The sequence below is a fragment of the Mesoplodon densirostris genome, chromosome 17 (assembly GCF_025265405.1).
Source record: "Mesoplodon densirostris isolate mMesDen1 chromosome 17, mMesDen1 primary haplotype, whole genome shotgun sequence".
Taxonomy (NCBI): domain Eukaryota; kingdom Metazoa; phylum Chordata; class Mammalia; order Artiodactyla; family Ziphiidae; genus Mesoplodon; species Mesoplodon densirostris.
In genome coordinates this window covers 38843118-38856116 of record NC_082677.1, presented here as the reverse complement: position 1 = coordinate 38856116, position 12999 = coordinate 38843118, and positions in this window count along the sequence as shown.

Genomic DNA, 12999 nt, shown 5'->3' with positions numbered 1-12999 from the left:
CTTGAATTTACAAGAAAACTTATACCTACCAAATCACAGATACTATTTAGGATATAATTTGTTGTAATTATATGTCTCCTTAGGGAGAACATGTGTCTGCTACAGAGATGTTGGCAAGCATTCTCAGCGTTGTGATTATACCATTTAAAATGCTCCTTCCTAATTCAGAGGGCAGGCACGTTTTTTCTTCTGTTAATTAGTTTCTCTTCAATAATCCAGATGTCTTGTTTATGTAATTTATTTTTTCCTGTTGACTTTTTAGTAATGACATTAATCCATCTGTTTTCCCTGCTTCTAGTTTAATATCATGCTTCTATAATCATTCCCTTTAAAATGAGAGTGAAAACCTCATTTTACCAGCTTCTCTATTCTTCAAACATGGAAAAGTATTGTGGTTTTCTTTTTTTTTTTTTTTTATGGAAAAGTCACTGGGCAGACTTTTTAAAAATTTTTACATTATCCTCACCTTATAATTGTACAACAAAAACCTCATACCAGTACAAACACAGAAATACTGTACTATTGTACTGTAGTGCTACGGTAGTAAAATGTAGAATTAGATATTCTCTTGAATGTGATTGGATAGTAATGTAAGAATATAAAACCAAATGAAATGCATATAATTCCTCTGTTCATTGTTTGTTGACCCACTTCCATTTTAGATTTGCTCCTTTTACTCATGAACCCATGTTTCATAGGCATCTGCATGCCCATGAATGAATGAACTCAGAAGATTTTCAACCAAACACACACTGAAAAGTAATAGTGGCTTGTTTCAGCAGTGGTTTTCAAGGTGTGTATGGTTTAACTAGTGTAGATTTAATTAATTTGTTAATAAAAGATTATTAGTGGGCTCACCACTATTATTCAACATAGTTTTGGAAGTGTTACCCACAGCAATCAGAGAAGAAAAGGATATAAAAGGAATACAAATTGGAAAAGAAGAAGTAAAGCTGTCACTGTTTTCAGATGACATGATACTATACATAGAAAATCCTAAAGATGCTACCAGAAAACACCTAGAGCTAATCAATGAATTTGGTAATGTAGCAGGATACAAAATAAATGCACAGAAATCTCTTACATTCCTATACACTAATGATGAAAAACCTGAAAGTAAAATTAAGAAAACACTCCAATTTACCATTACAAGAAAAAGAATAAAATATCTAGGAATAAACCTACCTAAGGAGACAAAAGACATGTGTGAAGAAAATTATAAGACACTGATGAAAGAAATAAAAGATGATACAAATAGATGGAGAGATATACCATGTTCTTGGATTAGAAGACTTAACATTGTGGAAGTGATTCTAGTACCCAAAGCAATCTAGAGATTCAATGCAATCCCTATCAAACTACCAATGTCATTTTTCACAGAACTAGAACAAAAAAACTAAAAATCACCATTTGTTTGGAAACACAAAAGACCCCGAATAGCCAAAGCAATCTTGAGAAAGAAAAATGGATGTGGCGGAATCAGGTTCCCTGACTTCAGACTATACTGCAAATCTAAAGTAATAAAGACAGTATGGTACTGGCACAAAAACAGAAATATAGATCAATGGAACAGGATAGAAAGCCCAGATTTAAACCCACACACATATGGTCACCTTATCTTTGATAAAGGAGGAAAGAATATACAGTGGAGAAAAGACAGTCTCTTCAATAAGTGGTGCTTGGAAAACTGGACAACTACATTTAAAAGAATGAAATTAGAACACTCCCTAACACCATACACAAAAATAAACTCAAAATGTATTAAAGACCTAAATGTAAGGCCAGCCACCATCAAACACTTAGAGGAAAACACAGGCAGAACACTCTATGATATAAATCACAGCAAGATCCTTTTTGACCCAGCTCCTAGAGAAATGGAAATAAAAACAAAAATAAACAAATGGGACCTAATGAAACTTCAAAGTTTTTGCACGGCAAAGGAAACTATAAACAAGACCAAAAGACAACCCTCAGAATGGGAGAAAATATTTGCAAATGAAGCAACTTACAAAGGATTAATCTCCAAAACATACAAGCAACTCATGCAGCTCAATATCAAAGAAAAAGCAACCCAATCCAAAAATGGGCAGAAGACCTAAATAGACATTTCTCCAGAAAAGATATACAGATTGTCAACAAACACATGAAAGAATGCTCAACATCATTAATCATTAGAGAAATGCAAATCAAAACTACAATTTGATATCATCTCACACCAGTCAGAATGGCCATCATCAAAAAACCTAGAAACAATAAATGTTGGAGAGGGTATAGAGAAAAAGGAACCCTCTTGTACTGTTCATGGGAATATAAATTGATACAGCTACTATGGAGAACAGTATGGAGGCTCCTTAAAAAACTAAATAAAAATAGAACTACCCTACAACCCAGCAATCCCAATACTGGGCATATACCCTGTGAAAACCATAATTCTAAAAAGTCATGTACCTATATGTTCATTGAAGCTCTATTTACAACAGCCAGGACATAGAACCAACCTAAGTGCCCATCAACAGATGAATGGATAAAGAGGATGTGGCACATATATACAATGGAATATTACTCAGCCATAAAAATAAATGAAATTAAGTTATTTGTAGTGAGGTGGATGGACCTAGAGTCTGTCATACAGAGTGAAGTAAGGCAGAAAGAGAAAAACAAATAGCATATGCTAACACATATATATGGAATCTAAAAAAAAAAAAAAAAAGGAAATGGTCATGAAAACCTACGGGCAAGATGAGAATAAAGACACAGACCTACTAGAGAATGGACTTGAGTATACGGGTGTAGGGTGAAGGGTAACCTGGGACAAAGTGAGAGAGTGGCATGAACATATATACACTACCAAATGTAAAATAGACAGCTAGTGGGAAGCAGCTGCATAGCAGAGGTAGATCAGCTCAGTGCTTTGTGACCACCTAGAGGGGAAGGAAAAGGAGGGTGGGAGGGAGGGAGACGCAAGAGGGAAGAGATATGGGGACATAGGTATATGTATAACTGATTTACTTTGTTATAAAGCAGAAACTAACACACCACTGTAAAGTAATTATACTCCAATAAAGATGTTTAAAATATATATATATATATATATATATATATATATATATATATATATATATATACTGAATTTAAAACACTGTTTTAAAAAAAAGGTTATTAGTGGGATGTACACAAGGAAATTATAAATACAGACATCTGTCAAACAATTAAAAGTGATTTGGGTTGGAATGTGTCAATTAAATTTTCCAAGATGTGTGACTCTCTAGATTGGCATAACAAGCAGCCATCAATCCATAATGTCACTGAAATAAAATCTTCTACATTTATCCAATTTTATAATGAAATTATTTTATTTTCCCCAATTTGAAGCTAATTAAAAAGGAAAGTTTAAAAAATAAACATTAGGAGTTCATTGAAGGTACCTTATTTCTGTGCTTTCCAAATGCAATAAAATTATAATTTCAACACTGGTCTTAATAATTATTTTCTCTTCAAAATATTTTTATTCCATTATATTAACATAATATTTTATGATCATTTTTCTATAATGCATTTAAATATTTATCAGAAAAATAACCATTGATAATTCTTGTTTATTCATAATACATTTTACCTGATCAATTCAGTTAATTTTTTCAAAAGAAAATTTTGAATCATTATCTAGCTTTCAAAAATATTTCTTTGCAATTTTTATGGAAAACATAAAACTATTAATTTCTGTTTGGGGAAAGAAAGTGATATATAATCCAGCTGGCCCTCCATAGCTGCAGAATCCCAGAAGCAGAACCTGTGGATACTATATCATTTTATATGAGGCACTTGAGCATCCACAGATTTTGGTATCCATGGAGTCCTGGAACCAACCCCCTGTGGATACTGAAGGATGACTGCATACAATTATATGATACATATTATACAGTATCACATTATATGTGATATATTATACTTTATTATAAGTTACAGATTACATGTCATATATCATATATAAATTAGATATGTGTGTATATATAATATATATTGCTACACTTTTAGGAATGTGTACAATTATCAGGTAACCTTTCGTTTCATGCATATGCCCATCTTTCTCTCTCATTAAAACACACCAATTACAATGTAATATATTCATCCAGATTTATACTTATATCATATACACATTATAGGAGAAGGCCTGGAATAGTCATAAATTATAACTACATGTGTGAGTGAAAGAAAGAGAGAGAGAGAGAGAAAGAGAGAGAGAGGGAGAGAGAAGACACATTGTGATGCTTAATTTTATATGCCGTAGGCTAAGCTATGGTACCCAGTTTTTGCTCAAACACTAGGTTAGATGTTGCTGTGAAGGTAAATAATTATGATCAATATTTACAATCAGTTAACTTTAAGTAAACCAGATTATCCTCCACAAAGTGGGTGTACCTCATTCAATCAGTTGAAGACCTTAAGAGCAAAAAGTGAACTTTCCTGAAGAAGAAGGAATTGTGACTTAAGTTTGAAATATAAAAGTCATACTTCAGTTTCCATCCTGATGGGCTGCCCTGTAGATTTCAGATTCAAGACTACAACATCAATTGCTACATGAATTTCTGTCCTGTTGACCAGCCTTATAAGTCTCAAATTTACCAACCCCCACAATTATATCAGCCAATTCCTAAAAATTAAAATTAATCCTCCTTCTCTCTCTATCTTCAGGTGTCCCTAGATATTCATGGGGGATTTTTTCCAAAACCCTGATGATACCAAAATCTGCAGAAGCTCAAGTCCCTTATATAAAATGGCATAGAATCAACTCTCTGTATCTGCAGGTTCCATTGTCTAGGCATACAGAGGGCTAACTATGTATATATATGAATCTTATTGTTCTGCTGCTCTAGGACACCTTCACTGATACAGACATATAACTTTAAACATAGAAACCCACACTTATTGTAAGATTATAAGTTTTTAAGACTAGGCAATATTGAGATCCTGTTTGAGTATCTCAATAGCCATCAAAAGGCTATGCTTGAGGATCAGACATGACCCAGAGAGAGTAGAGATTAATCCAAAGTGTAATACAACTTTTAGTCATTTTTGTCTGGATTGAATTAAGGTGATTAGTTACTCTATCTTCCTAGAAAAGGGAAAAGTTAATTCTCTAGGTGAAAAGAAAGAATCACACTGCATAAGAGAGCATCAACTGACCTAAATCCGAAAGAAAAGAAACAGAACTATCCTGATGATCTAGACTTCAGAATTTTTAGACACATCTTTAAAGTAGTTAAGGTTAATCTGCTTACAAAAATAGAGAATAATACATTAAAATAGAAATGAAGGTAAATAGCATCAGATAATTGAAATATGTCACAAAAAATAAATCCAAATGCACATTGTAGAACCAGAAAATACAATAACCAAAAGAAATTGCTCAATAGATAGATTTAAAAGCAAGTTCATTGTAGCAGAACAGAATATAAGTAAACTGAAAGACAGGTCAGAAAAATATCTGGATTGAAGCACAGATAAGGAAAGGATGCAAATAGGAAGAAAAAGAGTGTGAGATTGAGCTATAAGGGACACAGTGAAAAAATCTTTCATATTCTTAAATGAAGTCCCAGAAGAGGGCTGGAAAGAGGGAGAGAGAGAGAGAGTGAATAGGACTAAAGCAGTATTTAAGAATATAATAGCTGACAGCGTTCCAAAATTCACAAATGGATTCAAGAAGCTGTGCAAATATCAATCAGAATAAATACAAAGAAAACCAGAGGCAAAGAGAAATATCTTCCAAGAAAAGAAAAAATACCATGCTATCTTTAAAGAAATAAAAATTCAAAACTAAAATCAGAAATGTTGAAAATCAGAAGTTTATGGATGGCATCTTTAAGGTAAATTGTATAAAGAACTCTATAACTGCCCCCAAAAAACGAGGTCAAAATAAAGACACGTTCTGCCAAATAAAAGCTGGAAGCCCTCAACATTAGCAGAACTGAACTAAAAGAAAGTCCAAAAAGAGTCATTCAGGAAGAAAGAAAATAATACCAGACCAAAATACTGCAGGAAGGAAGGAATTAAAGAGCAACATAAAAGGTAAATATGAGTATAAATATAAATAAATATTGGTTGTTTAAAAAACTATTAATAAATTTAGTATTTTGAGTTTAACATAAATACAGAATTAAAGAATGTTGTAATATTGGAGAGATAGGAAAAGTGATAATATGAATTTTTAACTAAGAGTGCCTTCTCTTTATGATACATAAACAGATAATAGTAAGAAAAAAAGAAATTTGTCAATATAAAAATGGAAAAAAATTGAATAACAGCAAGGACGTCAACTTTATATGACCTTCAGCCATTACTAATTTTGAAATGATTGAACAATATACATGGCTTCTTTGAGCCTAAGAATTCATATCTGTAGCAACCTTTGTAGGGATTTGAATTTTTATTCTAGTCTAATAAAACTTTTCTATAAATATGTTTTTATTAAACATCTTTGAACATTTAATTTTGACAAGCACTTACATTTTCTCATATATAACATCAATTAAGGACTTTTTCCTCCTGAAGTCTATTTTAACCAAGAGAATTATTTTTTGATCCAATAGGTTAACTTTTTACATCTTTTAAGCCACATTTTATCTTTATTAGAATGAATAGCTAAAAATGATCCTATTATCACAAGTTTTCAGAAAATCTAACAATTGATAACTAGAGGGATATTATATTAATTTACTTGCCATCATCTTTTGATATAACTATTTCTTTAGTATTTTACCTCTTACTAAAGTAAGGAAAAGCAAAGCTGGGTAATGGGGCTTTCATTAATTTTCTCTCTGAAGCCAATGGTAAAGACACATGTGGTAATTTTTCCAGCTTTTAAAAACTCACACTCTCAACTCGATATTTTCCCCAAAATCATATCTTTGATATTGAACAATACCAATTTTACTGTAGTATACTGTATTATTTTATCAGATTGATTCTCCAGAGAAACAGATTTAGTAATATTCAGAAACGTCTTAATACTTCCAATTAAGTAAGTTTTCTTTAAAACAAGCTTGTTATTATGTGAAACACTGTACACTAGTGTTTGAGGTAAAGAAAGACTATTAATATGTGCAGGATTATTAATGAGTATTTACCATTTAAATGAATTTGGGTAATAAATTTCACACATTGTTTTACCCATAGCCCAAATCAGAATATAGCCAGGTATGTAAACATACACATATATTCCTGAATTTATTAATCTAACAAATGAAGAGCAGCAAGTAAAAGATAATATGTCTAGAACAGCCACAAAAATAATTGATGCTATTCAAAATATATTTCATCGTGTGATTATTTACACACAAAATTTGGGCCATTGGGGTCAGTTTGTTGATATTGTTGTTTTCAAAATATTAGCCCAGAATTGTAAGGTCTGCTTATAAGAAGGATATATTTGAGCATAATAGACAAATGCTTCTACTGCAAAATCTAGGAAGAGGTAGGTAAAATTACATGTGTGTATAAAGTTATATGAAAATATATTAATGATTAAAATTATAAGTGGTAATTTACACAGAAATGTATATATATTTAATAAGTGTGTGTATATTTTTATTTATGTTTAAACACTCCAGAGATCTGTGGAAACAAAGAGATTAAGTAGATTACTTGATATTAATTAATATTAATCAAAAAGAGCACATCTGAGAAACTGAGGATTAGAATCTGTTAGATTCTAAGTTAATAATCTGGGGGTATGGCATGAGAAAGAGAAATGAGCCATATGTGCAATGAGTATGATTAGAACATCAACCAAGCCCTACCTAATGAATTCATGATTGGATTGAAGTGATGAGCCTCCCAGCAAAATTCAAGCAATATAAATATAACCAAATATAGATTATATTTAATTAAATTATTGTCAGTTATAATTAAATATAGGTGCATAAAGTTAAAGAGTGGAAAATTATATTCAAAGAGAAGATCTTGAAATTGAAAGCATCTAGAAAGAATAAAATATCATTATTACTTTGAGTAAAATTAAAACTGACAGTTAACTTTAAAAAGAAATTATAGAAGCCAGAAGAAACATTTTAAAAAATCTTTATTATGAGGAAAGAAATTTTTTTCAACATAAAATCCTTCAACATTTTTGAAAAAGTGGGCTCCAAAACTATGTGTGTTTGCGTCAGCACAAACACACACAAAAAATTGATAGAATTTGTCAGTAAACCTGTACTAAAAGAAATACTAAAGAGAATTATTCAAGATGAAGAGAAAATGATTCCAGGGCTTCTCTGGTGGCACAGTGGTTGAGACTCCACCTGCCAATGCAGGGTCACAGGTTTCTGACCTGTCCCAGTTACCATTGGGCAACTAAGCCCATGCACCACAACTACTGAGCCTGCACTCTAGAGCTCATGTGTCACAACTACTGAAGCCCACATGCCTAGACCCTGTGATCTGCAACAGAAGCCACTGCAGTGAGAAGCCCGTGTACCACAACAAAGAGTAGCCCCCCACTCGCCGCAACTAGAGAAGAACCCATGAGCAGGAATGAAGACTCAATGCAAACAAAAATAAATAAAATAAAATAAACTTATTTTTTTAAAAAAGAGAGAATGATTTCAGATAGACTTTAAAAGAAATGATGATACTGAAAAATATATATTTGTGGATAATTATCAAAACAGAAAACTGTTTAAAACTATAATATTAATAGGGACTTCCCTGGTGGCACAGTGATTAATGAGCTGCCTGCTAATGCAGGGGACATGGGTTCGAGCCTGAGTCTGGGAAGATCCCACATGCCATGGAGCAACTAAGCCCATGTGCCACAACTACTGAGCCCATGTGCCACAACTACTGAAGCCTGCATGCCACAACTACTGAGCTCACATGCCACAACTACTGAAGCCCATGTGTCTACAGCCCATGCTCCACAACAAAGAGAAGCCACTGTAATGAGAAGCCTGTGAACCACAACAAAGAATAGCCCCCACTCACTGCAGCTAGAGAAACCCTGCACTCAGTAATGAAGACCCAATGCAGCCAAAAATAAATAAGTAAATAAATTTATCAAATAAACTATATTAATAATATTAATAACAATAGTCTAATGTATATCTGTAACTATATGTGAAATTAAAATACCTATTAATTATAGCCCAAAATCAAGGGTGAAAACAAAGCTAAAATATTTTCATATCTTTCCATTTTTCACAAAATGTTTAGAATAAAAATCTCAAGCAGCCATTAAGAAGTCTACTGTCAATTATAGAGTATACTAGAAAATTATAAATTAGTGTATAACTAACAAGATAATAGGAAAAATGAAATTCTTTAAAAAAAATCTTGATTAATCCAAAATAAAGAAAGAGCAAAATAGAAACAACAAAGACAAGCAGCAGCAAGTAGAAACCAAAAGAAAGCTAATAGATTTAAACTAAATACAGCAATGATTACACAATATGTAAACAGAGCAAATATTCCAAGTATTATAGAAAAGTAACTTTTAGTAGGAAAGTAAAACAAAGTCTATGTTTCTTAAGAGCAGATGACATAAGTTAGAGTATGGAAAACTATGTAGCATGCAAAAATGGATCAGGAAAAAGCTGATGTACCTATCTCATTAGATGAAGAATGACAAGTCATACCATTGTAAAGAAGGCATTTCACATTATAGTCTTAAATCATGAGTCAGATAAAATAATTATAAATTGATATATTCCCAATAACAATTTTATAAAGGAAAACTGACAGAACTAAAAAAAAAAAAAAAAAGAATTAGAAAATATGTATTCTACAGGAAGTCAAACAGGTTTCTGTCCAAGGCTCAAATCAGCATGATTGAACATAGTAGATACTTCCAATATTATTGGAACATGTGGGGGCCTTAAGCAACAAAGGGATTGAGCAGTGTCTCTTAGAAACTTCAACAAAGACTTCTGTTGCTCAGAGCCTCCTTAAATTCATTTCTTCTGGTAACCTTGTGACTAGAGGCTAATAGAATCCCAGATGTGATATGGGATTTCTCCAGAAACCAAACACCTCAAACAATACCTTTGGAGCTGTCAAAGACAATGTATTTTTCGTTGTTGAAATAATGTTTCTGTAAACTCCAATTGAAATTATATAAGAAGTTTACCATTTTTGCTGGGACCTGTACTTTGGTCAGGCTAATCAGCATGAGCATTCAACAGACCCTATGAAGTTTCTTCACAATCCTCAGTCCACTTTATCCATACTTATGCAAATGACCTCAGATCCCCTACTGTGAATTTCACCAAGAGATCTTTGGTCCTGTCACTTGGAATCATAATCCTCTCTCTTACCTAACACTCATTTTAATAATCATGGGTTCTGAAGGGCCTGAAGTTTCTTCTTTTATAACATCATCAAAATTCAAAGTCAGGCTAATTTAATACATTAAAATCCTTCAACGCTTTGAGTTGTTGTTGGGACAGCTAGATTACTAATGTCTTATAGCAATCTATTAAAATTTTCATAACTTCAACAATGTTCAGATGGCTAATTAGCAATAAAATGAAAAAAATAGAAGACAAATGAGTAATATTAAACATTTTCTCATCATTCATCCCCATTGGTTGGAGCTGTACAAGGAGACTGGCAAAAAGATCCTCACATTATTCTCCCTACTGCATGTCCCCACTCCCAACAACAGAGTCTCATAAGGAGCTGAGAATCTCTTTTATCAAAGCATCAAGTATTACTTGGGTCAAAGGCATAGAATTATGGGAAACTTTACTAGCATCGTATAAAAAGTCCAACGGTGATTGCATTCTCAATATTTTACCAGCCCTAGAAAAAGAATCTATAAGTATCAAAAGGGAGAATAGGACAATTAACTTGTCAAGGTCTATGTTTGAACTCCATCTTTGTTTCACTTAGTTGGGAGTTTGTCCACTTATCCATATTTCTGAAAAAGCTGCATCTAACTGTGGACCCTGAGAAAGACTGAACAAGCCCTTCCAACTGACAATATCTCAATCAAAAGAAGTTGCTTCTTTATCACTAATTTATAAAATCTATTTCAAAAGCAGCTCAGTAAAATATCTCAGCAGGAGGTTGCCCAGGGAGACCACAAAGTAATTTAACTATTGACTGAATATTCCTATATTCCTATAATTCTTATATTCCTGATTCTGTGCACATGTACACCATACTGTATTTTTATTGATTATCAGTCAGACAGATTGCATTCTGGTCAAAAGAGGTATCTGCCCCTTTAAGGTCATATCTCTCCCCTTTTTAGACTGAACCATCAGCCATAACAAGGTGGCTCTGGAAGCCTGGAGCTGTTTTTCTTTTACTTTCCATTTCACCAAAACAGACAGAAGCAGCTAACATACAGTATTATTTGTTCACCTTCTATATGCCTGATTCTTTTTCTAATACATTAGCCATCTCCCAGCCATGACTTTGCCACCTGCAAGTACCACTAATATGCTTCCATCAGTAATCACAGTTGTTGAGCAGCCTCAAATCAAGGGCAACCAGGAAGCCATTCTGCCAACAAAGTTTCTCAACCACCTCCTTCCTCTTTTCTCTTTCTCACAAACAAATCCCTCCCCATCATCTTAATTAGAGTTAAGGGTTATTTCAGTTTATCCCTCTCACAGCGTGAACTGCAACCCATCCATTGGGATTGGATAATTCAAAGGACTCACGCACTCCACACAATATACTTGCATAAAGTTTTAATAAAGGCCAAGGATATACTATAGTGGGTAAAAAGAAAGTGCAGACAATCATAGAACACTCCAAAAATTCACAGGGGCAGCTCCCCAGGGTTCTTTATTAGTCACATAGGCTCACCTCATTTTTGGATTATGAACAACAAAGTAACGAGCAATGCATCCCAGTTCCAGAAACACCAAGACACAATTTCACAGAAGGGCCTTCATATCTCAATGATCATGTAGTGAAAACCAGTCCGTCACTAAACAATGTTGACAAGATAGTACAAAGTGCCTCTAGGAGAGTTTTGACTTTAAAGGTTGTATTAAAAACACTAGCTAGCCATATTCTGATTTTGTCTAAGGGTCAGTTCCAGAGTCCAGGCATTCTTGGGGATTAAGCATAGAGCTGCCTCAATCTAGACAATTCCATGCTTACATGTGTGTTAATTGCACGTTAACTTTATGAGAATATACCACTTTGTTTTCCACATTGGCTGTATACTTTTACATTCTCATTAATGATATAGAATATTCAGTTCCTTCACATCTTCACCCATACTTTGTAATATAATATTTTTCTTTTAAAAAAAAGTTAGGCGCTCTAATAGTTGTGTAGTGGTATTTCACAGTGGAATAAATTTACATTTCCCAATGATGAATGGTGATGATGAGTCTTCTTACATGTGTGTTTTCAACCCAAACATTTTCTTTGCTGAAAAGTCTATTCAAGTTATTTGCCTAAATGTTTTTTATTAGATTGTTTTCCTAATATTGGGTTTCAAGAGGTATTTTTCCTTTTATTTTTAAAGAATGTATTCCTGATATATCATTGATAAGATATATGTTGACAAATATTTTCTTCCAGTTGTGATCTTATAAACAATTTCTTAATAAAGTCTTTCAAAGAGCAGGAGTGTTTTGTTTTGGCAAAGTCCAATTTATTAATTATCTTATTTTATGTTTTATTTTATGGTGTCACTTCCTATCAAAGAAGTATGTGGTAACTCAAATCACAAAGATTTTCTCTTATATTTTCTTCTAGAATTTTTTTTTTTTCTGCGATATGCGGGCCTCTCACTGCTGTGGCCTCTCCCACTGCGGAGCACAGGCTCCGGAAACGCAGGCTCAGGACCATGGCCCACGGGTCCAGCCGCTCTGCGGCATGTGGGATCCTACCGGACCGGGGCATGAATTCGCGCCCACCACACGCGCAGGCGGACTCCCAAACACTGCACCACCAGGGAAGCCCTAGAAATTTTTTTACCTTTGTTTTTTTTTTTTTTTTTTTTTTTTTTTTTTTTTTTTTTTTTTTTTTTTCTTTTTG